This window comes from Stenella coeruleoalba (assembly GCF_951394435.1).
Source record: "Stenella coeruleoalba genome assembly, chromosome: 20".
Lineage (NCBI taxonomy): Eukaryota > Metazoa > Chordata > Mammalia > Artiodactyla > Delphinidae > Stenella > Stenella coeruleoalba.
This window is the reverse complement of record NC_137166.1, coordinates 14,249,495-14,276,286: the sequence shown is the minus strand read 5'-3', so window position 1 is coordinate 14,276,286 and position 26,792 is coordinate 14,249,495. Positions and strand designations below refer to the sequence as shown.

The window sequence follows — 26,792 nt, the reverse complement described above, 5'->3', positions numbered from 1 at the left end:
TCCTTGACCCAGACCTCAGCAGTGTTAATGGGTCTCCTCTAGAGCAGTGGGGTTGGAGCCCGTGGTGGTCTGCTCACAGATGAAACCTTGGAAATACGTGTTTTGTTTGCAAGAGCATAAATACACCCAAGTATACTTTGAATGATTTTTAGGTACAGGCTTTTGTGCCCACAAGTAAGCAGTTATTTGCTGGTATAATTAACCATCTGCACCTTATTATGAGGGTGCAGCTGGCTAATTATGCCCAGCGCCTGTAGGGCAGGTTAAACTTCTCATCTGCATAAGAAGTGGATTTGCAGTAAAGGACACTGACCTTTATAAATGAGTCCCTAAATTTAACCAGTTCAGTTTGAGGTCACCACTCATGGATTTTTGTTTTGTTTTGTTTCGCTTAGAAGAGAAACTTATGTATGGGTAATGATGTTTCTATTTGTAAAGTAATGAATACAGAGCCATAGGACAGACATATTATTATGAGTCAGGGACAAATGATATCCCTGCTGAGTTCAAATTATTTTGGTTTCTCATTTTGGAAAAGTCGTACATCAGTGTGGATTTAGTATTCATGAACTTGTATGAATGACAACTTGGACCATCATTGAGACTTCAAATGGGGTAATTTGTGTATGAACCATTTCAAAATCATTTTCAGCAATAGTTCATTATTCTTGTGACTTATTGGATGGATTGTTTGAGACAATAGCAGAATACTGGAGAGCACAATCTAACATATCAGTGTTGGTTAAATTCACAGTCAATGCCAATTAACTATGTGTGAAGTAGGTCTGCTCTGGTGAATCTTCCCACATGTGTTTGTACCAAATTGTCTTTAATCTACTCTTACTCTTGAAAGTTACTTTTGCTGGTTATAGAATTAAAAGATGGCGTTTTTTTCTTTCAGAATTAATAGATGGCAGTTTTTTCTTCCAACACATTTGAATGCATCATTCTACCATTTTCTGTCTTCCATTATATTGAGAAATTAGCTCTCAATCGAACCATGGCTCCTTTGAAGATAATGTCTTTTTTATTGGCCTTTTTAATGATTTATCTGTTTATTTTTGGTTTTCTTTACCATCTCTAAGATGAGTCTAGGTATGGATTTTTCCCCCATCTGTCAAGCTTGGGATTTGTTGGACTTCTTGAATCTATATATTGTTCTTTTTCAACATTTCAGTAAAATTCTCAGCTGTCGTTTTTTAGATATTGCCTCTGGCTCACCTCTTTTCTGTCAGGGCTCCAGTGACATCAGATCTCTCTCCTCTCTCTCTTAAGTCACTTGTATACCCAAGAAATTTCTAAATTTTGTTACTGTATCTTTCATTGCTAGATGTTCTATTTGGATCTTTCGAAATCTTCTATACAACTTCCCCCTTACAACATTCTGTTCTTAAAAATTTCCGGGGGAGGAGCTTCAAGATGGTGGAAGAGTAAGACGTGTAGGTCACCTTCCTCCCCACAAATACATCAGAAATACATCTACATGTGGAACAACTCCTACAGAACACCTACTGAACGCTGGCAGAAGACCTCAGACCTCCCTAAAGGCAAGAAACTCCCCCACGTACCTGGGTAGGGCAAAAGAAAAAAGAAAAATCAGAGACAAAAGAATAGGGACGGGACCTGCACCAGTGGGAGGGAGCTGTGAAGGAGGAAAGGTTTCCACACACTAGGAAGCCCCTACGTGGGCGGAGACTGCCGGTGGCGGAGGGGGGAAGCTTCGGAGCCACGGAGGAGAGCGCATCCATAGGGGTGCGGAATGCAAATCGGAGAGATTCCTGCACAGAGGATCCGTGCCAACCAGCACTTACCAGTCCAAGAGGCTTGTCTGCTCACCCGCCGGGGCAGGTGGGGGCTGGGAGCTGAGGCTCCGGCTTCTTCACAGGTCAGACCCCAGGGAGAGGACTGGGGTTGGCTGCGTGAACACAGCCTGAAGGGGACCAGTGTGCCACAGCTAGCGGGGAGGGAGTCCGGGAAAAGGTCTGGAACTGCCGAAGAGGCAAGAGACCTTTTCTTCCCTCTTTGTTTCCTGGTACGCAAGGAGAGGGGATTAAGAGCGCCACTTAAAGGAGCTCCAGAGATGGGCGCGAGCCGCGGCTATCAGCGCGGACCCCAGAGACGGGCATGAGACGCTACGGCTGCTGCTGCAACCACCAAGAAGCCTGTGTGCAAGCACACATCACTGTCCACACCTCCCCTCCCGGGAGCCTGGGCAGCCCGCCACTGCCAGGGTCCTGTGATCCAGGGACAACTTCCCCAGCAGAACGCACGGCGCGCCTCAGGCTGGTGCAATGTCATTCTGGGCTCTGCTGCCGCAGGCTCGCCCCACACTCCGTACCCCTCCCTCCCCCCAGCCTGAGTGAGCCAGAGCCCCCGAATCAGCAGCTTCTTTAACCCTGTCCTGTCTGAGCGAAAAACAGACGCCCTCCAGCGACCTACACGCAGAGGCGGGGCCAAATCCAAAGCTGAGCCCCTGGGAGCTGTGAGAACAAAGAAGAGAAAGAGAAATCTCTCCCAGCAGCCTCAGAAGCAGCAGATTAAAGCTACACAATCAACTTGATGTACCCTGCATCTGTGGAATACATGAATACACAAAGAATCATCCCAAATTGAGGAGGTGGACTTTGAGAGCAAGATTTATGATTTTTTTCCCCTTTTTCTCTTTTTGTGAGCGTGTATGCGTATGCTTCTGGGTGTGATTTTGTCTGTATAGGTTTGCTTTTACCATTTGTCCTAGGGTTCTGTCCGTTTTTTTTTGTTTTGTTTTTCTTTTTTAGTATAGTTTTCAGTGCTTGTTATCATTGGTGAATTTGTTTTTTGGTTTGGTTGTTCTTTCTTTTTTTTAATTACTTAAAAAATTTTTAATAATTATTTTTTATTTTAATAACTTTTTATTTTATTTTATCTTTTTCTTTCTTTCTTTCTTTACTCCCTTTTATTTTGAGCTGTGTGGATGACAGGCTCTTGGTGCTCCAGCCAGGCGTCAGGGCTGTGCCTCTGAGATAGGAGAGCCAAGTTCAGGACATTGGTCCACCAGAGACCTCCCAGCTCCACGTAATATCAAATGGCAAAAATCTCCCAGAGATCTCCATCTCAAAGCCAAGACCCAGCTCCACTCAACGACTAGCAAGCTACAGTGCTGGACACCCTATGCCAAACAACTGGCAAGACAGGAACACAGCCCCATCCATTAGCAGAGAGGCTGCCTAAAATCATAATAAGGCCACAGACACCCCAAAACACACCACCAGACGCCGTCCTGCCCACCAGAAAGACAAGATCCAGCCTTATCGACCAGAACACAGGCACTAGTTCCCTCCACCAGGAAGCCTACACAACCCATTGAACTAACCTTAGCCACTGGGGGCAGAAACCAAAAACAACGGGAACCACACACCTGCAGCCTGCAAAAAGGAGACCCCAAACACAGTAAGTTAAGCAAAATGAGAAGACAGAGAAACACACTGCAGATGAAGGAGCAAGGTAAAAACCCACCAGACCAAACAAATGAAGAGGAAATAGGCAGTCTACCTGAAAAAGAATTCAGAGTAATGATAGTAAAGATGATCCAAAATCTTGGAAATAGAATGGAGAAAATACAAGGAACGTTTAAAAAGGACCTAGAAGAACTAAAGAGCAAACAAACAATGACGAACAACACAATAAATGAAATTAAAAATTCTCTAGAAGGAATCAATAGCAGAATAACTGAGACAGAAGAACGGATAAGTGACCTGGAAGATAAAATAGTGGAAATAACTACCACAGAGAAGAATAAAGAACAAAGAATGAAAAGACTTGAGGACAGTCTCACAGACCTCTGGGACGATATTAAATGCACCAACATTCGAATTATAGGGGTCCCAGAAGAAGAAGAGAAAAAGAAAGGGACTGAGAAAATATTTGTAGAGATTATAGTTGAAAGCTTCCCTAATATGGGAAAGGAAATAGTTAATCAGGTCCAGGAAGCACAGAGAGTCCCATACAGGATAAATCCAAGGAGAAACACACCGAGACACATGTTAATCAAACTATCAAAAATTAAATACAATGAAAAATATTAAAAGCAGCAAGGGAAAAACAACAAATAACATACAAGGAATCCCCATGAAGTTAACAGCTGATCTTTCAGCAGAAACTCTGCAAGCCAGAAGGGAGTGGCAGGATATATTTAAAGTGATGAAAGGGAAAAACCTACAACCAAGATAACTATCCAGCAAGGATCTCATTCAAATTTGATGGAGAAATTAAAAGCTTTACAGGCAAGCAAAAGCTAAGAGAATTCACAACCGAACCAGCTTTACAACAAATGCTAAAGAACTTCTCTAGGCATGCAACACAAGAGAAGGAAAAGACCTACAGTGACAAACTCAAAACAATTAAGAAAATGGTATTAGGAACATACATATCGATAATTACCTTAAATGTAAATGGATTAAATGCTCCAACCAAAAGACATAGACTTGCTTGAATGGATACATAAACAAGAGCCGTATATATGCTGCCTACAAAACACCAACTTCAGACCTAGGGACACATACAGACTGAAAGTGAGGGTATGGGAAAAGATATTCCATGCAAATGGAAATCAAAAGAAAGCTGGAGTAGCAATTCTCCTATCAGACAAAATAGACTTTAAAACAAAGACTATTACAAGAGACGAAGACACTACATAATGATCAACGGATCAATCCAAGAAGAAGATATAACAATTGTACATATTTATGCACCCAACATAGGAGCACCTCAATACATAAGGCAAATACTAACAGCCATAAAACGGGAAATCGACAGTAACACAATCATAGTAGGGGACTTTAACACCCCACTTTCACCAATGGACAGATCATCCAAAATGAAAATAAATAAGGAAACACAAGCTTTAAATGATACATTAAACAAGATGGGCTTAATTGATGTTTATAGGACATTCCATCCCAAAACAACAGAATACACTTTCTTCTCAAGTGCTCATGGAACATTCTCCAGGATAGATCATATCTTGGGTCACAAATCAAGCCTTGGTAAATTTAAGAAAATTAAAATCATATCAAATATCTTTTCTGACCACAACACCATGAGACTAGATATCAATTACAGGAGAAAATCTGTAGAAAATACAAACACATGGGGGCTAAACAATACACTACTTAATAACCAAGAGATCACTGAAGAACTCAAAGAGGAAATCAAAAAATACCTGGAAGGAAATAACAGTGAAAACATGACAACCCAAAACTTATGGGCTGCAGCAAAAGCTGTTCTAAGAGAGCAGTTTATAGCAATACAATCGTACCTTAAGAAACAAGAAACATCTCAAATAAACAACCTAACCTTATACCTAAAGCAATTAGAGAGAGAAGAAAAAAATAACCCCAAAGTTAGAAGAAGGAAAGAAATCATAAAAATCAGATCAGAAATAACTGAAAAAGAAACGAAGGAAACAATAGCAAAATTCAATAAAACTAAAAGCTGGTTCTTTGAGAAGATAAGCAAAATTAATAAACCATTAGCTGGACTCATCAGGAAAAAAAGGGAGAATACTCAAATCAATAGAATTAGAAACGAAAAAGGGGAGGTAGCAACTGACACTGCAGAAATTCAAAGGATCATGAGAGATTACTACAAGCAGCTCTATGCCAATAAAATGGACAACATGGAAGAAATGGACAAATTCTTAGAAATACAGAGACTTCCAAGACCGAACCAGGAAGAAACAGACAATATGAACAGACCAATCAGAAGCACTGAAATTGACACTGTGATTAAAAATCTTCCAGCAAACAAAAGCCCAGGACCAGATGGCTTCACAGGCGAATTCTATTAGACATTTAGAGAAGAGCTAACACCTATCCTTCTAAAACTCTTCCAAAATATAGCAGAGTGAGGAACACTCCCAAACTCATTGTACGAGGCCACCATCACCCTGATACCAAAACCAGACAAGGATGTCACAAAAAAAGAAAACTACAGGCCAATATCACTGATGAACATAGATGCAAAAATCCTCAACAGAATATTAGCAAACAGAATCCAACAGCACATGAAAAGGATCATACACCATGATCAAGGGGGGTTTATCTCAGGAATGCAAGGATTCTTCAGTATACGCAAATCAATCAATGTGACACACCCTATCAACAAGTTGAAGTAGAAAAACCATATGATCATCTCAATAGATGCAGAGAAAGCTTTTGACAAAATTCAACACCCATTTATGATAAAAACCCTGCAAAAAGTAGGCATAGAGGGAACTATCCTCAACCTAATAAAGACCATATATGACAAACCCACAGCCAACATCGTCTTCAATGGTGAAAAACTGAAACCATTTCCACTAAGATCAGGAACAAGACAAGGTTGCCCACTCTCACCACTATTATTCAACATAGTTTTGGAAGTTTTAGCCACAGCAATCAGAGAAGAACAAGAAATAAAAGGAATCCAAATCAGAAAAGAAGAAGTAAAGCTGTCACTGTTTGCAGATGACATGATACTATACATAGAGAATCCTAAAGATGCTACCAGAAAACTACTAGAGCTAATCAATGAATTTGGTAAAGAAGCAGGGTACAAAATTAATGCACAGAAATGTCTTGCATTCCTATACAGTAATGATGAAAAATCTGAAAGTGAAATTAAGAAAACACTCCCATTTACCATTACAACAAAAAGAATAAAATATCTAGGAATAAACCTACCTAAGGAGACAAAAGACCTGTATGCAGAAAACTATAAGACACTGATGAAAGAAAGATGATACAAATAGATGGAGAGATATACCATGTTCTTGGATTGGAAGAATCAACATTGTGAAAATGACTCTACTACCCAAAGCAATCTACAGATTCAGTGCAATCCCTATCAAACTACCACTGGCATTTTTCACAGAACTACAACAAAAAGTTTCACAATTTGTATGGAAACACAAAAGACCCCAAATAGCCAAAGCAATCTTGAGAAAGAAAAATGGAGCTGGGGGATTCAGGCTTCTGGACTTCAGACTATACTACAATGCTACAGTAATCAAGACAGTATGGTACTGGCACAAAAACAGAAATATAGATCAATGGAACAGGATAGAGAGCCCAGAGATAAACCCACTCACATATGGTCACCTTATCTTTGATAAAGGAGACAAGAATATACAATGGAGAAAAGACAGTCTCTTCAATAAGTGGTGCTGGGAAAACTGGACAGCTATATGTAAAGGAATGAAATTAGAACACTCCCTAAAACCATACACAAAAATAAATGCAAAATGGATTAAAGACCTAAATGTAAGGCCAGACACTATAAAACTCTTAGAGGAAAACATAGGAAGAACACTCTATGATATAAATCACAGCAAGATCCTTTTTGACCCACCTCCTAGAGAAATGGAAATAAAAACAAAAATAAACAAATGGGACCTAATGAAACTTAAAAGCTTTTGCACAGCAAAGGAAACCATAAACAAAATGAAAAGACAACCCTCAGAATGGGAGAAAGTATTTGCAAATGAAGCAACTGACAAAGGATTAATCTCCAGAATTTACAAGCAGCTCATGCAGCTCAATATGAAAAAAACAACCCAATCCAAAAATGGGCAGAAGACCTAAATAGACATTTCTCCAAAGAAGATATACAGATTGCCAACAAACACGTGAAAGGATGCGCAACATCATTAATCATTAGAGAAATGCAAATCAAAACTACAATGTGATATCATCTCACACCGGTCAGAATGGCCATCATCAGAAAATCTACAAACAATAAATTCTGGAGAGGGTGTGGAGAAAAGGAAACCCTCATACACTGTTGGTGGAAATGTAAATTGATACAGCCTCTATGGAGAACAGTACGGAGGCTCCTTGAAAAGCTAAAAACAGAACTACCATACGACCCAGCAATCCCACTACTGAGCATATACCCTGAGAAAACCATAATTCAAAAAGAGTCATGTACCACAATATTCATTGCAGCTCTGTTTACAATAGCCAGGAGTTGGAAGCAACCAATGTGTCCATTGACAGATGAATAGATAAAGAAGATGTGGCACATATATAGAATGGAATATTACTCAGCCATAAAAAGAAACGAAATTGAGTTATTTGTAGTGAGGTGGATGGACCTAGAGTCTGTCATACAGAGTGAAGTTGGATCTAGAGTCTGTTATACAGAGTGAAGTAAGTCAGAAAGAGAAAAACAAATGCCATATGCTAGCACATGTATATGGAATCTAAAAGAAAAAAAAATGGTTATGAAGAACCTAGGGGCAAGACAGGAATAAAGACGCAGACCTCCTAGAGAATGTACTTGAGGATACGGGGAGAGGGAAGGGTAAGCTGGGACAAAGTGAGAGAGTGGCACAGACATATATACACTACCAAATGTAAAATAGCTAGCTAGTGGGAAGCAGTCGCATAGCACAGGGAGATCAGCTCGGTGCTTTGTGACCAGCTAGAAGGATGGGATAGGGAGGATGGGAGGGAGGGAGACACAAGAGGGAAGATATATGGGGATATATGTATATGTATAACTGATTCACTTTGTTATAAAGCAGAAACTAACACACCATTCTAAAGCAGTTATACTCCAATAAAAATGTAAAAAAAATATTTCCGAATCCAAAGAAAACTCGAAATAATAGTACCTAAATATCCTTTACTTAGAGTCATCAGTTGTTAACATTCTGCCACATTTGCTTTTGATTCATTTTTTTTCTCCTCTGTCTCTTTTTTTAAAACTACTTGGGAGCAAGTTTATAACTTCCGGAAGAGAGAGATCATGACACTGCTCCTTTAAATACATTAGCAGGTATTTCCTAAGAAGAAGAACATTCTTTCACATAATCACAGTATTGTTTTCACAGTCCATAAACATAAAATTGTTACAGTATTATCTAATATATTCCATATTCGTATTTCCCCCAGTTTTCAATAATGCACCTTGTTGTTTGTTTTTTTTTTAAGTTAAATTCAGGATCCAGTCAAGGATCATATGCTTCATTGAATTTTTAAGCTTTGTAGTCTCCTTTAGTGTAGAACACTTCCCTTGACATTTTGCGGGGGTTTTGTTGATTTTTGCTTTTCAGGACATTAACATTTTTGAAGTGTCTGTTTTTACAGAATTGCTGTATCATTTTTTTAAAATTTATTTTTATTTATTTATTTTTGGCTGTGTTGGGCCTTTGTTGCTGCGTGCGAGCTTTTCTCTAGTTGTGGCGGGCGGGGGCTGCTCTTCGTTGTGGTGCGCGGACGTCTCATTGCAGTGGCTTCTCTTGTTGCAGAGCATGGGCTCTAGGCATGCGGGCTTCAATAGTTGTGGCACATGGGCTCAGTAGTTGTGGCTCGCAGGCTCTAGAGCGCAGGCTCAGTAGTTGTGGCGCACGGGCTTAGTTGCTTCGCAGCATGTGGGATCTTCCTGGACCAGAGCTTGAACCCGTGTCCCCTGCATTGGCAGGCAGATTCTTAACCACTGCACCACCTGGGAAAGCCGCTGTATCATTTTTCGTTATAGATTCCTGTGTCCTGGAGAGATCTTCAAGCTTATCTGTTAGTACTTCAAACCCAGTAAGCATAGTTGTTTTATAGTCTGTATCCATTAAGTCCCCTCTATGAAATCTTTGATGATCTTTCTCCTGTCTGTAGTTTCTGTTAATTTTGCTCATGGTGTCTTGTTTTCTTGTGTGTTTGCTTGTTTTTGTTCCTCATTATCTTTGAAATATTATTTGTAGGGATTTTTATTTTTTGAGATCTGGTGGGGTGGTGCCTTACTCCATAGTAGATTTATATTTGCTTCTGCCAGACACCTCAGGATTTGTTAGTCTGGGACTAAAGTAAACGTAGCTCATGGCTTGAAGTTCTGTAGATGGTTTAAGCGGTAGGGAACTGGGCTGCAAATCTGAGTCAGAAGTGACCCCACCTTTTGGGGTATTTTTTCCCCCTTCTTTTTCTTTTTATTCTCTTTCTCTGATTAGCACCATGACAAATTTTACTTTGGCTTTCTGGGGATGGTGATGGGGTGGCCAGTTTTAACTGTGGGCCCCAGCCTAAAGTGAAAAAGATCTCTCATTATACTTCCCATCTTGAGTGGACTCTAATCATTAACTTCTCTCTCTCTTTGCCCAGCAAGGCCAGCTAAACCAAAGCCCAGATTTTTCGGTACTAGCAAATGCTGTAGGGCAAAAGTGGCTATGGGTTCTAATGCTTTGCTGACTTCTCTGGTGTTCGATTTCCTTTAGATTTTGGTCTGGTAATTCTGACTATCTTGAAAGCTCTTTAATACTTTTAAGGAGATAAAAAAATTTTTTTTTTCACCTGGAATTTTTAGTTGTATTCACATGACTTGTTGGTTAATGTAACTGTTACCTGCTGTTAGTGGAAATGGAGGTCCTCTTTAATTTTAGGAGAAAAGTTTTTGTTGTCCTTATTAGAGATATGGGCTGGATACAGATGTTTTTCATACTTTTAATGGGAATTGATCTGGCCAAGCCCTGTGAAAGCACCACAGTCAGAATTTCCTAGTCAACCTTTAGCAGTGTGATAACTGAAAGAAGAAAAATGGCCCTGTTACATGCTAGACAGCTCAAGTACAGTGTTTTAGTTTGTAATCAATCTCTGTCGTTGGTTTTTCGTTACTGAATTCTGTTATGACAGCCATCCAGTATGAATTAAAAGAATTCCATTTGACATTTGACATTTTAATAAAAGGTAGACATGCAGCATTTAACAAAAGCTGCCAGTGAGGGTGTATGAGACAGTGATCAGTGTTGAAAGCACTCACTTGAGCAGGGTCAGGCAGGGTTGGTGTTCACTTTCTTCTGGGGTTTGCCACATGCCTAATGGCTGGTGGAGATTGATGAAAGCAGGTCCCTTTCTTCACTCATGTCAGTTGGAACTATGCAAGGGTCACTGCGTGAATCCAGATTTGATCTTATGTGAATGGCTGACTTTATTAAAGAGATTCTGTGAAAGGAACTCTGATTCCCAGTCATTATTTTTGTCAGAAGGATTTGGTTAACAAATAAGATCACTTTTAAATAATGTTTGCTAATAACTCTAAGTTGGTAGTACTTGGAAAAAAATGATGCAAAATGTGTCAGTTTTCTGTAAAGGATTTTCTCTGTAACCCTCTATAGACTTTCATCTTTAAAGTCTGAAAATGAAGTATTTTCAGTCTTCTCTTCTGAACTCATACTTTCTGGATGACCGGAATATTTGTATCCATGTGAGCTTCTGCAGAGACCTTGCTATGTGCTGATCATATTCAAATGTGGGCTTGGTAAGAGCAGAATAATTTGTATATAGAATTACCTGTCCTGGGTTACCTAATCCAAACATGCAGTGATTTTTCATGATTTCCAGGTTTGTGGTACATCTGATGGTGCAAATGAATTAGCCTTTACATTATATGTAAATACAAAATGTATAAACTTATTCTCTCCTAATAGAAATGAGGCATTTTTAACTTGCTTTGGAAATAATAACTTATGCCTTTGCATAGTAGTTGTTTGCAAATCTTCCTCCTAAACGCTAGGAATAATTTTCAGGTAAATGTATGGTTCCTAAAAATATAGCAGTTATCATTAGAGAGTGTTAGATTTCAAGTGACAGAATCTTACTTCCAACTTCAGTACTGCTTAAACAAAATAAGAAATTTATTAGATCATGTAGTTGGGACACTAAGACACTAGGATGGCTCATAGGGTCAAAAGATGAGCTGCAGATACCAGGGCCTCAAGGTTTAGAACTGCTGTCAGTATGATTATGATTCACTTATATTTATCTTTCTTGCCTCCTGTCATCCATCCATCCTGCTCACATTTCTGCTTTTACCTCCATGGCTTTGTTCTTCAGAAAGCCTTCTCCATGTGGTGGGAAAGATGCCTGCTAATATCTTTAAATTCATTTTCAACCTAGAAGGTCCAAAGAAAGAACTTCTCTTTCCCAGTGTTCAGCTATCATTCAAGGGAAGAATTCCAATTGGCATTATCAGGGTCACATGTTCATACCCAAGAACAGTCAGAGTATAGGAGAACAGGATACTATGATTGGCCAGTTCTGCTTACCCCTTCTGGGCAGGACAGTGGGTTCTTATAGGAAGACAGAGAATGGGAGGGGGGAATTATACTGGAGATCCCAAAGAAATCCTTTACAAAAATAGATTGTTAGAAAGCATTAAATACTGTTAAAGAGTATTCCTTTAAGTATTCCTTGAATACAAGCAAGATAAACAGATTTGAGAAAATAATCCACTATAAGGGGATCCACAAACCCTTTATACTCATATGAGAAGATATTTTCTCATGTTAGAAAATTCCATAGAAATGTTGACTATTATGTGAACTATATTTGGCCAGTGGAAATGAAAATTGAAAAAGACTGTAAATAGTTAAATCCAAATAATTCCTCTGTATAAATGAATTATATAATTTAAAAAAAAGTCACACACACACGCACACAAAAGGAAAATTCCATAGATTAGAGGAACTGATACAGCACACTAGAGGAGAGGACAATTGAATTAGGGATTGTTGTGTTAGAAAAGAAATTAATACACCCAAGATGTTCCTTTGCTTACATTTCTTCCACAAAGAAGTCACTAAGAAATGATAGACTGTAGCTTTTTTAAAAATTATTTTTTATTTTTGCTAAGCCAGCAAGAGTGAGCCATTTCATCTGTTGTTATTAAAATAAGCCCTCATTGATTTAATGGTTAGATCCAAAATAAGGGATTTTAGTTATCAATAAGTGGTAATTTCAGTATCAGTTCTTCATTGCAGCAAATTCATAAATATGCATTTGTTTATGAATATTTTGCAATGAAAATAATATGAATTGACTAGCATTAATACGGATATAAAAATAGATTACCTTGAGTGATGTACGTGCATGTGAATTGAAGCAAATTCTCCAAATGAACATTCATCATGTGTAATATCTGTAGAAACCAAAAACATTCTCACTGTGCTTTTGCAAGCCTACTGGTTTTTAGACTCTGGTGGTAACAGAATCAATGGCATATAAATTAGAAGTTATTATATTTTAGTAAGGCAAACATGGATTTAAAATAGCTCGTCTGCTATATTTAAATTAGCATATCTGACAAAATGAACAAAACAAAACTGCTTTTACAAGTTATGGTCTGGAAACGTAACTCTCAAGTTGTTTATGCTATAGTAATACATTACAAATAATAGGTGGACTGCAGTTATTTATAAGGAATTCACTTTGTCAGGAGACTGTGGCCACAGCATACAGCTCAGATGACACTTGTGTCAAAGAACATTAATTGGCTCAGATAACTCAAAAGTTCCTGGCTGGATCTGAGGATTCAAGTGATGTCATCAGAACTCAGTCTCTCGGCACTGCTTTTATTTGTGTGGCTTCGTTCTCAGCTTCCCCCCTCATTGGGTGCTAGAGGGCTGCCAGCAGGATTAAGCTCATATCTCACTTCTCAGCAACCTCAGTGGAAAGAAAGCATGCCTCTTTTTCAGCAGTTGCAGTAAAGTCAGAATTAAGCCTCATTGACTGATTGGTTTGACTGGGGTCATTTGCCCTGTCCTGAACCAGTCACTACGGCCAGGGAGGTATGATATTGGGGTAGGCCACTCCCGGATTGGAGTAAGGAGTGGGGTGTTTTCGTAAGCAAAAATGATATTGATCCCAGAAGAAGGGTGAATGGATGCAGGGTATTAAAAATCAATAAATATTTGCCAAATGATTCTTTTTTAAAATGAAGATATCCTTGAGAAAGAAAACAGAATAAATGATTCAGTGATTCAGATGCCCATTAATCATTCAACAAGTATTTATTGTCTCCATGCCTGTCACTATATTAGGCATATATGCTAGTGGTGAGCACAATGGTCGAGGTCTCAGAACTCATGGAAGTTGCTCTCTGGTGGAGAAGGCAGACGTAAAAATCTAATTACACAAACAATTTACTTATTATGTGAAAAGTGCAATTGCTATGGGAACATATAACAAGGAGCCTTCAGGGAGGTCAGGAAAGGCTTTCTAGAGGCAGTGTTGTTTCAACTGAGACCTGTAGGATGAGTCTAAGCAAGGGAAAGGGGGTGGGATGGAAGGAGAGAGTTTCAGAGATTTTTACCTCTAAGTAACCCTGTAGTTTGATCAGAGGAACTGGGGAAGCCTGAGAACCTAGACAAAATGGGGACAGAGTGTACCAGTAGGGCTAACGGACTTGGAAGGAGAGGCTGAGTGTTCCAGAGACAAGAGCTATGCATTTCACTATGTCATCTGCGGGTGCCTGTGATAAGTGAGTCTCATAATCCAGATCCATACATGGGTCAAGACTTTCTGAAAGAAGATCTGGCTAAAGCTCAGAGAGTCTCAATTTTAATATACCTTTTCAAAAAGGTTTGCTTTTCTGGGTTCTTCAAGTGAGAAGAGGCTGGAAAATATGCCCTTGGCTGCTTGACAGACAAAAATGTTTACTTTTGGCCATTAAAGTTCTGCAAGTAGCTATTCAGTGTTAACACACTAAGTGTCCATCTAAGCTAACAGTGATTATATCTCAACCTTTTACCTGAAATGAAATGATATTGAGACATCAGCTCTGTATATCTTAGATTAGTGGCATGAATGGGTTATCCAGGTAATTACAGACATCTGAGCATCTAAGTAGACTTCTACCAGTCCTGGACACTCTTTGTATTTTGCTTAATTTTTGCATTTTATCTTCAAAGTTTCAGAAAAGTTGGACTTTTGGAAAATTCTTTCAGCCTGGGTTAGGATTTCTCCCCTTATACCGTCTACACTCAGTAAATGAGGATATCTGCTCCTAAGAATCGGTCTACCCTCCTGCTGAGGGCAACTAGAAAAACTGGACAGATAATAAACAAAGGCCTGCTTCAAGGCACTAGAAGGCTAACAAATAGTGAAGAGGTATCATCCAATAAAGATGTTAAAAAAAAAAAAAAGCTATCAGACCAGGTCCTGGGGGAATAGCAACCCAGGGAAGTGAGCCCCAAACTTGGCGCCCCTGAGAGCACATGCAAATTCCAAGGAAGAAGCTGAGAGACTAAGAGGCTGGGCAGTCTTTGTGGGCTAATGCAATGAGGATTGGTGCCCAGGGTCTGCAAGGATACAGGGAGCCTGGTGAATCCTTTCCCTTTGGGTTTGGACCTTAAAGGGCTGCCTCAAAGGAGTAGGGATGAAGTAGAAGTCAGCCCATGAAGCCAGATGAAATGAAAAAATAAGCCTGGGCCAAGACATTTGTAAAAACCTGTAACTGAACAAACGGCTTGCATCCAGAAGGACTTTCATCAATCAATAAGAAAAAGACCACCCAATAGAAAAAAGTCAAGAGAACTGAACAGTTCACAAGTATGAACTGTTACAAAAGGGACATCCAAATGGCCAGTAAACATGTGAAAAGGTACTTAATCTCATTAGTAATCAAGGAAATGCAAATTAATACCACAGTGAGCTATCATGACACACCCACCAGATAGCTGAAATTTAGGTTGCCAATAGCAAGTGGTAGCAAGGTCAGGGGGCACCCAGATCTCTCATACACTGCTGGTGGGAGTATAAATAGGCACAACAACTTTGGAAAACTGTTTAGCATTATCTACCATAGTTTAAGATATGCATACCCTATGATCCAGCAATTCCAATCCTAGATATATATGCTGCTGGTCCTTGTGCACAGACGTATACAAGGGTGTTCATAGCTGCATTATTCATGATAGCCTTGTGGACCCATTATTTATTTGGGCTGGGAACAACCCAAATGTTAACCAGTAGTAGAATGGATTAATAAATAATAGCATATTCAAACAGTGAACTATTATACTTAAATGAAAATGAACAGACTATAGCTAAATGCAACAAAACAGATACATAAATAGAGCGAAAGAATCCAGACACAAAAATATTACATGCTGCGTGATTCCATTGTTCTAAATGTTAAAAGCCAGGCAAAACTATAGTGTTTAGGGGTACATGCTTAGGTTATAAATGAAAATCAAGGGAGTGATTTCTACAAAAGTGAGGACAGTGCTTACCTTTAGTGGGGAGGGAGGGCTTAGTGATTAAGAGGGGGTTTGAGGGGGTGCTGGCAGTGTTCTGTTTCTTTAGTTGGGTGATCATTACACAGATGTTCACTTTGTAATAATTAATTCAGCTGTACATTTTGGAGACATTTTACTACATGCATATAATATTTCACAATAAAATCTTTTAAAAGACCATATCACTTTATCTTTTATCCACCTCAGTGAAACTAAAAGCAGAATTTATGACATACTCAATCAAATTGCAGCAGTGCTTTTCACTTAGAGATGTGACAAAGCCTGAATGTGGGCAGACAGGCAAAGTCAAAGTCAAAATCGAGTTTGATTTCTGGGTGTTTATTACTAACTTTCATTTTCTTTCCTTATGATTTTACTTATAATTAACTAATAATACAGTGGCTTAGCGTATAGTAGACACTCTATTATTTAAGTATTTTTAAAATTTTATTTTTGGCTGCATTGGGTCTTTGTTGCTGCACACAGGCTTTCTCTAGTTACAGCGAGTGGGTGCTACTCTTTGTTGCAGTGCGCGGGCTTCTCATTGCGGTGGCTTCTCGTTGCGGAGCAGGGGCTGTAGGTGTGAGGGCTTCAGTAGTTGCAGCACACAGTCTCAGTAGTTGCGGTGCATGGGCTCAGTAGTTGTGGTGCGTGGGCTCAGTAGTTGTGACGCGTGGGCTCTAGAGATTTGGGGAGAGTGTTGCCTTTGGAGAGGGCACGGAAGCTCTGTTCCCCTTCCCCATACCTTACCCTGTGCATCTCTTCCATTTGGTTGTTGCTGAGTTATATTCTTTTATAGTAAACTGGTGACCTAGTGAGTAAAATGTTTCTCTGAGTTCTGGGAGCCGCTGTAGCAAATTAATTGAAACTGAGGCCGGGGTCTTGGGATACTCTGATTTATAGCCAGTGGGTCAGAGCACAGGTAACAAGCTGGGCTTGTGACTGGTGTTTGAAGTTTGGGGGCAGTCTTAACCAGTGGAACACTTAGCCTGTGGAATTTGATGCCATCTCCGTGTAGATAAATTACTTGCTGTTTTGGGGAACACCCCTCCTGCCCCTGCCACAAACATGCACACACAAACACGCATGCATGTTGGAATTGGTGACCAGAACAAAATACAAAATACATCTTTATTTTTCTTTTCTTCAACCTGGGTCAAATAAGAGGATTCTTTCTGAAATTTGTCTCTCTTTTATCTACCTCAGATATATGTCACACATTCTGCAGACAGATGTTTTCAGGAAGTATTTCAGGGAGAAAAGAGCAGAGGCCAATGTGAAACCTATGAAATCTGAAGTCATCCAATTTAAAAGAGATCAAACAAATAGAAAACCAAGGAGCATAACAGCTTTAGAAACAGTAGAAAACCAGAAGAAGCGCAAGATTAAAATATGAAAATTAATCCTTTTACTCCAAGTGCCTAGAGAACCTGTCACTGACAACAAAAGTCATGTTGCATTTACTTGAGCATTTTCTGTAATTTTTTTTCTTTGATATTTTTCTGCTAAAATGGTTCTTTGGGATAAAGAAATATTTATCAACATCCCAGAGTATAATTGCCCTTGCCCTCACTTTAGCAGTAGCAGAACTTGAAGACATGTGAACAGTTTCATATGCTCTTATTTATTTCCAGCAAGCAAGATTTAATTGAATGGAATTTCCATCTTTTCAGTTTTTTTAAACCAAACTTTTTGCTAATAACACTAAGAACAATTATATGCCAGGTACTGTGCAAAGTGAAGTACTTTACAAATATTATCTCATTTAATCCTCATAATAAACATATGAGGTGGATGTGATAGATGGCTTCCAATGATCCTCACTTCCTGGTATTTACGTCCCTGTGTGGCCTCTCCCACATTGAATAGGGCTGATCTGTGTGACTAATAGATCTTGCATAAATGATGGTGTGTGACTTCTGGGGCACAAACTACATTGCAGCTTCTCCCATGGTCTCTCAGACTGCTTGCTCTGAAAGTAGCCAGTCATCACGCCATGAGGACACTCAAGCATCCCTGTTGAGAGGCCCATGAGGGGAGGAACTGAAACCTCCCACCAACAACCAGGAACAGCTTGCTAGCTGTGTGAGTGAGCTATCTTGGAAGTGGATTTTCTAGCCCTAGTCAAGCCTTCAGATGACTGTAGCCTTTGCTACCATCTCTGACTGCAACCTCATCAGAGACCCCAAGCAAGGTTCTCTTTCCTGAGTTATGTGGGAATACATTTTCCTCTGAAAGAAGGTACTCTGTCATACATACTGAACACTTATTTAACTAGATTCTTAGGTAGAAACACTAGAAGGAGCTGGAGGTTGACATTTAAATGAAGGAAAAAGAGGAAAATAGTTCTTCTGTGAAATGTTTTAGCCTAGTGAAAATTCTCTTTTATTGAGTGCAATTTAATATTAAATTCAATTCAACGAATGTTAACTGAGCCCCTTCTATGCCAATCACGCATGGTCTGTACAGCAAAGAAGCTTACATTCTGGAGGTAGATGCAGGCTGGTAAGCAAATAATTACTGTACAGTGTATTGCATTCAATAATAGAGGCATGTGCAAAGGACAAAGTGATTGTCACTCTTTGAATGCATTAGGGAAAGCCTTACTTCTGGGGACCCTTGAGATGAGTTTTGTAGGATGAATAGAAGTTTGCAAGGCAGACAAGGATAGGGATGTGAGAAGAAAGTATGAGTCTATAAAGGTATAGAGGTGTGAAATAGCCTGGCACATTTGGGGATTGTGAAAGTCATTTAATTAATTACAAACATTTATTAAATATGCATATGTATGAGGCCCTGTGCCGGATATGGGAAATACAGTGATAAGAAACACAAAATTCCTGTGCTCAAGGAACTTACAGTCTCAAGGCAGAAGGAGATGAATAAATAACCATGATGGGGTGAGCATGAGGACCTGTGAGTTCATAAAGAAGGGGCAGCCTTGGGTAGTCAGGGAAGCCTTTCTGAAAGAGGTCACATCTGAGTCTGGAAAGACAAATGGGAGTTAGTTGGGGAGAGAAGGGGAGGAGGGGAGAAGAAAGGCATTCCAGGTGTTATGTACAAGTCTGGAGGTGTGTGAGCCCCTGAGACTTTGTGAATTGCGAGTTGAGCATAAAGTGCAAGAAGGGCAGGTTCTTGGGATGGATGTCGTGCTGAGAAGCTTACAGAGTATTCTGGACTAAAGGATTTTAGGTAGGGAAATGGCATGACCAGATTTTCCCTTTAGAATAGTCACTGTGGCTGCAGGGTAGAGAATGGCCAGGCTATGGGGGTGGGGTGGGAGTGGGGACACAATTCTGGAGTCAGGGAGGTCAGTTAAGAAACTGTTCCAGGGCTTCCCTGGTGGTGCAGTGGTTGAGAGTCCGCCTGCCGATGCAGGGGACACGGGTTCGTGCCCCGGTCCGGGAAGATCCCACATGCCGCCGAGCGGCTGGGCCCGTGAGCCTTGGCCGCTGAGCCTGCGCGTCCGGACCCTGTGCCCCGCAACGGAAGAGGCCACAACAGTGAGAGGCCCGCGTACCAAAAAAAAAAAAAAAAAAAGCTGTTGCAGTCACCCAGGCAAGACATGAGAGTGACATTAACAAAGGAAGGCAGCAGGGATGAAAAGGAGTAGATGCATTTGTGAGATGTCAGGAGGTAGATCCTCAAGGTGGAGGCAGAATAATGTCACCATCAAGAGTGTGGACTCTGGAACCAGAGTGACTGGTTCTCCTCCCACTTCTACCCTTTACTAGTGTGGGAACTGGAGCAGGTTACTTACCCTCTCTGTGCCTCTGTTTCCTTATCCGTGACATGGGGAGAATAATACTACCCACATCTAGGGTTGTTGTGGCGACTAAATGAATACTTACAATGTATAAGTACGGCACATAGTAAGTGTTCCATAAACATTTAGTTATCATATGATTGATAGGAGGAGAGAGAAGTCATAGGTGACTCTGGGCATGGGCAATTGTGTGAATCATGATTCCATTCACAGAGGGATACAGCAGAGAGCAGGCCTGGGGGGCATGCTGGGCTTGAGGTGCTTGTGGACACCCAAATGGAGACATCTTGTAGGCGTTGGAGTCTATGGAGTGGAGCTCAGAAGGGATGTGGGTGGGATAAATCCTCTAGAACTGCAGGGAGGGCATGAGCAGGGGCGTGAGAAATAGAGAGAAGGACTGAAATAGTTGTTCAGATGACAGCTGACAAGGGAAAGAGATCGGGAGGTAGAGGCCCCAGTGGAGGCTGGAGACCCCGAATTTGCAGTCACATGATCTGGACCATTGTGTGGTTTTCTCCAGCAATCCTAACAGCCTGTTAGTATGAGAGAAGAGTTGAACTGCTAGACTGACCCAGTGTTGAGTTTTTACTGGCTGTGATGGCAAGACTTGGAATCAGGACATTGACGATATTACTAAGAAACTGGAGGACAGGATCAACTGTGAGGTCTAGGCTGGAGGGGGAAGAGTGAAGATGACATGAGAGGGTAGAGAGAGCCATAGAGAGGGTAGGAGATGAAAGAGCATAGGATGCTGGAACCAGGTATATTGGGAGTATCAGAATGAGAGAGAGTGATCCTATGGAGAGAGGGTGCCCTCTCCACCCCCCACCATCGTGTTTGTTATTATTTTTAGATTTAAAAAGTAGTACATGCTTTTTGTAAAAAGTTCGAACACTTTAGACAAATCCATTTAGGAAGTGGAAGTCCCTTATTCTAATAGTTTCTTATAATTTTTAGTGTTCATTATTTTAAATGTATTGTTAACAGTTTAGTATATACTCTTCCGTATTTTTCTGTGCATTATTTCTTCGTATTGTTTCAGAAATGGAATCATATTATACGTATTGTTCTGAAACTTGCTTTTCTTCTAATATACCTTGGCTATAATAATTTCTTGTACATTTAATCTTTGAGAATGGGTTATTTATTTATTCATTGTCCACAGTGATTTTAATTACTGTTCAAAAATTTTCCCTGTTATGACTTTTGGGTAGGTTGAGAGGCTTTTCTTTCTTCTTTTTTCCTAAGAATTTTTTTTTAACATACAGAAATCTGTACATAATTAGTGTATACTTGATACATATGTAGATAAGTATACACCCATGAAACCATTACCACAATCTATGCCATAGACCTATCCATCACCTCCAAAAGTTTCCTCTGGCCCTCTTGTTCTTTATTATTATTAGTGTGTGTGTGTGTGTGTGTGTGTGTGTGTGTGTGTGTGTGTGTGTGTGTGTGAGAGAGAGAGAGAGAGAGAGAGAGAGAGATAGAGAGAGAGAGACAAGAACACTTAACTCTTGCCCTCTTAGTACTTGAAACTTTGTACCCATTGACTAATATTTCCCCCTAGCCCCTGACAACCATCATTCCAGAGAGTGGGATATTTAAACTCAAGATTTTATTCGGATGTAGAGCAGTATCTGGTGATGATAAGGTCTGGAAGGGCATTCATGGAAATGCAGATTGAAGTATAATGGAGGTGAGTGTTTTGAATGGGTTTCCGGCTCTGTGGATGTTGCAGTCATCCAGAATGATGGCAGGAGTTGGGAAGAAAGGGAGGACAGTGACCCGGTTGGCAGAATCCTCAGTGTGTGAGTATGAGAATGTGAGTAGACAGAAGAGATGAAGGCAGGGAAGTGAGTATAGAGGGGCATGGTTTGAGCCACAGTGGAGCAGCATGGGTCAGTCTGCAAAGCAGATGGGAGCCAGGCAGGGAAAGTGTGAACTTACAAGGAGTGGGGATCAGGGAGAATAAAAGATGCAATTTATATATTTTAAAGATTTTATTTGGTAAGCATTGAAAGACTGAAGGCAGGCAGCCCTGCTGGGAGACTATTGTGGTCCTGGAAAAAATAGCAGAGCTTGGGGATGTGGATAAGAGAGATGTTTGCAGGGCCGACAGGACCTAGTGACTGATAGCACTGGCGTGAGGGGGCAGGAGAGTTGAGGGTGATTCTCCAACTACTGGTTTGAGAAAATGACAGTGAAAACTAAGATGATAAGAAACAGAGGATGAGGAAAAACAAGGAGTTATGTGTACGTGTATGTGTGCAGGCTGTGTAGGGGAACAGAGGGTGGAAAGAAATATAATGACTATTTAATTAAAACATAATTCCATGAGTTTGTGAAGTTAATTTTAAAAAATAAAAATTTATTCTAGATTGAAACTGAAGATTTGGAGATATGCCTAGATGAGATAGTAAATGCCCTAGTAAAAGTATTGTTGTCCAGACCTTTTTAGTTAAAAAGTTCTTTGGTTCATGGGTTCTTTTACCATACTTTGACTGGAGGGAGGTCATGAATTACATGACTCAAGGCATTCCAGGGACATTAATGCATGGATTTAGTCCTGTGTTAGATATTGGAGCAGTGGGCTAGGTGATTATCATTTTTCATGACACTCCTGAATATTGACTCTGTCTAATTTACTAGACAATGGTTCATTAGAAATTCACAAGCATCCATTATACACAAGGCACTATACATTACAGCCTCTACCTCAAGGAGCTTGTATTAATATTGGAATAAGCACGTACATAATCGCAAAGTAGAATGTTTTAGATGTTACAAGAGAGGGAAAAAGCAAGGTACTGGAAGGTCAAAGAGGCTGAACAATCACTACTGCTGGTAGGATTAGAAATTGCTTCGATAAGGAAATGACATTTGAATCAGGAAGTAATCTGTGCAGAGGTAAAGAGAGGACATTGCAGACAGAAGGTGCAGTGTGAACAGAGTTTTAGGGAAACATACCTTAACCATTGTAGATACAGAGCTGTAAAAGCATGATCCAAGTATACTATAGGCTGGAGTTGTAATATAGTGCTATTTATCAGGAACAAAAAAGGAAAGTGGTCAAGATTTTTAAAGTAATTAAATCAGTTACAGAAATAAATGAGTTTTAATAAAAAATACCTGGGTAATCAGATTTTAATGCAATAACTACTCTGTATTCTGGTATGATAAAAGGACATGCTATTTCTATTTTGTTGAGATAGAGTGGCCAATTTAAGTTACAGCATAGCTTATGAATACATCTTTTCATACTTGGGGTAAATTCTCCAGCATCAAAGGATATGTACAGTTTAAAAAAATTGCCTCATGAAGTTACTGATTTACATTCTACCTGTAGTGTATGAGAGTGCCCATCTTCACAACATCTTCATAAATAATGAGGTTTTTTTTAACATCTTTATTGGAGTATAATTACATTACAACATTGTTGTGTTAGTTTCTGCCGTATAACGAAGTGAATCTGCTATATGTATACATATATCCCCATATCCCCTCCCTCTTGCGCCTCCCTCCCACCCTCCCTATTCCCCACCTCTGGGTGGTCACAAAGCACCGAGCTGATCTCCCTGTGCTATGCAGCTGCTTCCCACTAGCTATCTATTTTACATTTGGTAGTGTATATATGTCAGTGCTACTCTCTTACTTCGTCCCAGCTTACCCTTCCCCCTCCCCGGGTCCTCAATCCATTCTCTATGTCTGCGTCTTTATTCTTGTCCTGCCCCTAGGTTCATCAGGACCATTTTTTTTTTTTTTTAGATTCCATATATATGTGTTAGCATATGGTATTTGTTTTTCTCTTTCTGACTTACTTCACTCTGTATAACAGACTCTAGGTCCAACTTCACTCTGTATAACAGACTCTAGGTCCATCCACCTCACTACAAATAACTCAATTTCATTTCTTTTTATGGCTAATATTCCATTGTGTATATGTGCCACATCTTCTTTATTCATTCATCTGTCGATGGACACTTAGGTTGCTTCCATGTCCTGGCTATTGTAAATAGTGCTGCAGTGAACATTGTGGTACATGTCTCTTTTTGAATTATGGTTTTCTCAGGGTACATGCCCAGTAGTGGGATAGCTGGATCATATGCTAGTTCTATTTTTAGTTTTTTAAGGAACCTCCATACTGTTCTCCATAGTTGCTGTATCAGTTTACATACCCACCAACAGTGCTGGAGGGTTCCCTTTTCTCCACACCCTCTCCAGCATTTATTGTTTGTAGATTTTCTGATGATGGCCATTCTGACTGGTGTGAGGTGATACCTCGTTGTGGTTTTGATTTGAGTTTCTCTAATGATTAGTGATGTTGAGCATCCTTTCATTTGTTTGTTGGCAATCTGTATATCTTCTTTGGAGAAATGTCTGTTTAGGTCTTCTGCCCATTTTTGTATTGGATTATTTGTTTTTTTGATATTGAGCTGCATGAGCATAAATAATGAGTTTTGTCAGTCTTTTTCTTGCAAAACTAAACAAAATATAATTATAATTATACATTCACAGGAAGTTGCAAAGAAAGACAGAGAGGTTTCATATACCTTTGACCTCCTGTTTCCCTCAGTGGTTACACCTTATATAACCATAGTATAATATCAAAACCAGAAAATCATCATTGGTACAATGTATGTGTATAGTTATATGTCAACCTATTGCATATGTAAATTTGTGTAACTTCCACCACGATCAAGATACAGAAAATTCATTTATTAGCTTCAGTGATAGCACTAGAAATTGAACTCATAGCTTATAAGAAGTGAAAAACTTGCTGTTAGCAGGTTACCTCTTATTTATCCCAACTTTGTAAACCTCAAGATTTTACCCATTTTATTTCTTCTTTATGTGTATTCTATCACCTCAAACATCTCCTTTATAGTCATTTTTCCCCACCCCCTGCCAACCACTGGCAACCCCTGATTCGTTCTTTATCTCTGTAATTTTGCCATTTGAGGATATTATATAAATGGAATCACACAGTATGTGAGCTGTTAAGAATGTCTTTTATCACTTCTTTTTTTCCCTGAGATCCGTACAATTTGTTGTATATATTGATGGTTTGCTTCTTTTTATTGCTGGTAATATTCCATGGTATGGATGTACCACAGTTAGTTTCACCATTCACCTACCGAGGGACACTTTGGTTTTTTAAGTTGCTAAGAATAATCATGCACAGGTTTTTGTGTGGCCATACGTATTCTCTGGGATAAGTGCCCCAGAATATGATTGTTGGGTTTACTCATAGGTTTACTTTTCCAAGAAACTGTCAAACTATTTTCCTATCAGCAATAAGAGAACCAGTTTCTCTGCATCCTTACCAGCATTTGATATTTTCACTATTTTTAAAAAAATTCCTGGAACATTATATTATATATCCATATAATGCCCATTAAAAATATCTCAATGTAAACCTTATCTTTAAATAAACAGCAAAGTTTTACAAAATTATTATAACAACTCATTATCATTAGTTTCAAGAACTGCTTGCTGGACTTTTTTGTTAAGTTAGAGGTCTGATTATACTACCAGAAAAATTTGAAGTTACTAATACTATTTTGATCCATATGCTTAAGAGAATAGGAATTCTATCATTCTATGATGAACCTTTTGTAGCTTTACTAAGGTATAATTGGTAAAAAAAAAAAAAAAAAAAAAAAAAAACACCAAAAAAACCCCTGCACGTATTTTATGTATGTAATTTGATGAGTTTGGATATATGCATAGACCTGTGATACCATAACAGTCAAGGCAATAAGCATATCCAACACTTCCAAAAGTTTCCTTGTGTCCCACACTTAACATGAGATCTACCCTCTTAACACATTTTTAAGGGCACAATATCATATTGTTACCTATAGGTTGTTACCTATAGGCACTATGTTGTACAGCAGATCACTAGAATTTATTCATCTTACATAACTGTTTACTTTAGCTGTTTTGATAAGTAAGTGGTATTATTTAATCATGGTATTAATTTGCAGTCCCCTGGTGGCTAGAGATGTTGAACATCTTTTCATATGCTTTTTTTTTTTTTTTTTTTTTTTTTTGCGGTACGCTGGCCTCTCACTGCTGTGGCCGCTCTCGCTGCGGAGCACAGGCTCCGGATGCGCAGGCTCAGCGGCCATGGCTCACGGGCCCAGCCGCTCCGTGGCATGCGGGATCCTCCCGGACCGGGGCACAAACCCGCGTCCCCTGCATTGGCAGGCGGACTCCTAACCACTGCACCACCAGGGAAGCCCTCATATGCTTTTTAAAAAAAATTTATTTTATTTATTTATTTTTGGCTGCGTTGGGTCTTTGTTGCTGCGTGTGGGCTTTCTCTAGCTGCGGCAAGTGGGGGCTATTCTTTGTTGTGGTGTGCGAGACTCTCCCTGCGGTGGCTTCTCTTGTTGCGGAGCATGGGCTCTAGGCGTGTGGGCTTCAGTAATTGTGGTGCTTGGGTTCAGCAGTTGTGGCTCGCGGGCTTAGTTGCTCCACGGCAAGTGGGGTCTTCCTGGACCGGAGCTCAAACCTGTGTCCCCTGCATTGTCAGGTGGATTCCCAACCACTGGGCCACCAGGGAAGCCCCTCATATGCTTTTTGCTATTGATATATCTTTAGTGAAATGTCTCCATGTCCTTTACCCATTTTCTAATTGGATTGTGTGTTAGGCAGAATAATGTCACTTTTCTGCCAAATATGTCCATGTCCCAATCCCCCAACCCTGTGAATATGTTAATTACATGGGAGAGGAGAGTTAAGGTTGCAGATGGAATTAACATTGCTAGGCAGGTGACTTTGAGAAAGGGAGATTATCCTGGATTATCCGGCTGGCTCTAATGTAATAACAAGTTTCCTTAAAAGTGTAAGTGGGAGGCAGAAGAGGAGGTCAGAGTGATGTTGTGTGAGAAAGACTCAACCTGCCATAATTGGCTTTGAAGATGGAGGAAGGAGCCCATACGGCAAGGAAATGGATTCTCCTAGAGCTTCAGAAAGGAACACGGCCCCGCA

The 26,792-nt window shown here is 39.9% G+C and overlaps 1 protein-coding gene across 6 annotated transcripts in view; it reads left to right on the top strand.

Annotated features, from left to right (window-relative positions):
* HYDIN (HYDIN axonemal central pair apparatus protein) overlaps positions 1–26,792 on the top strand; it is a 432,533-nt gene that overhangs the window by 56,546 nt on the left and 349,195 nt on the right. The gene's annotated exons all lie outside the window — the stretch shown is intronic.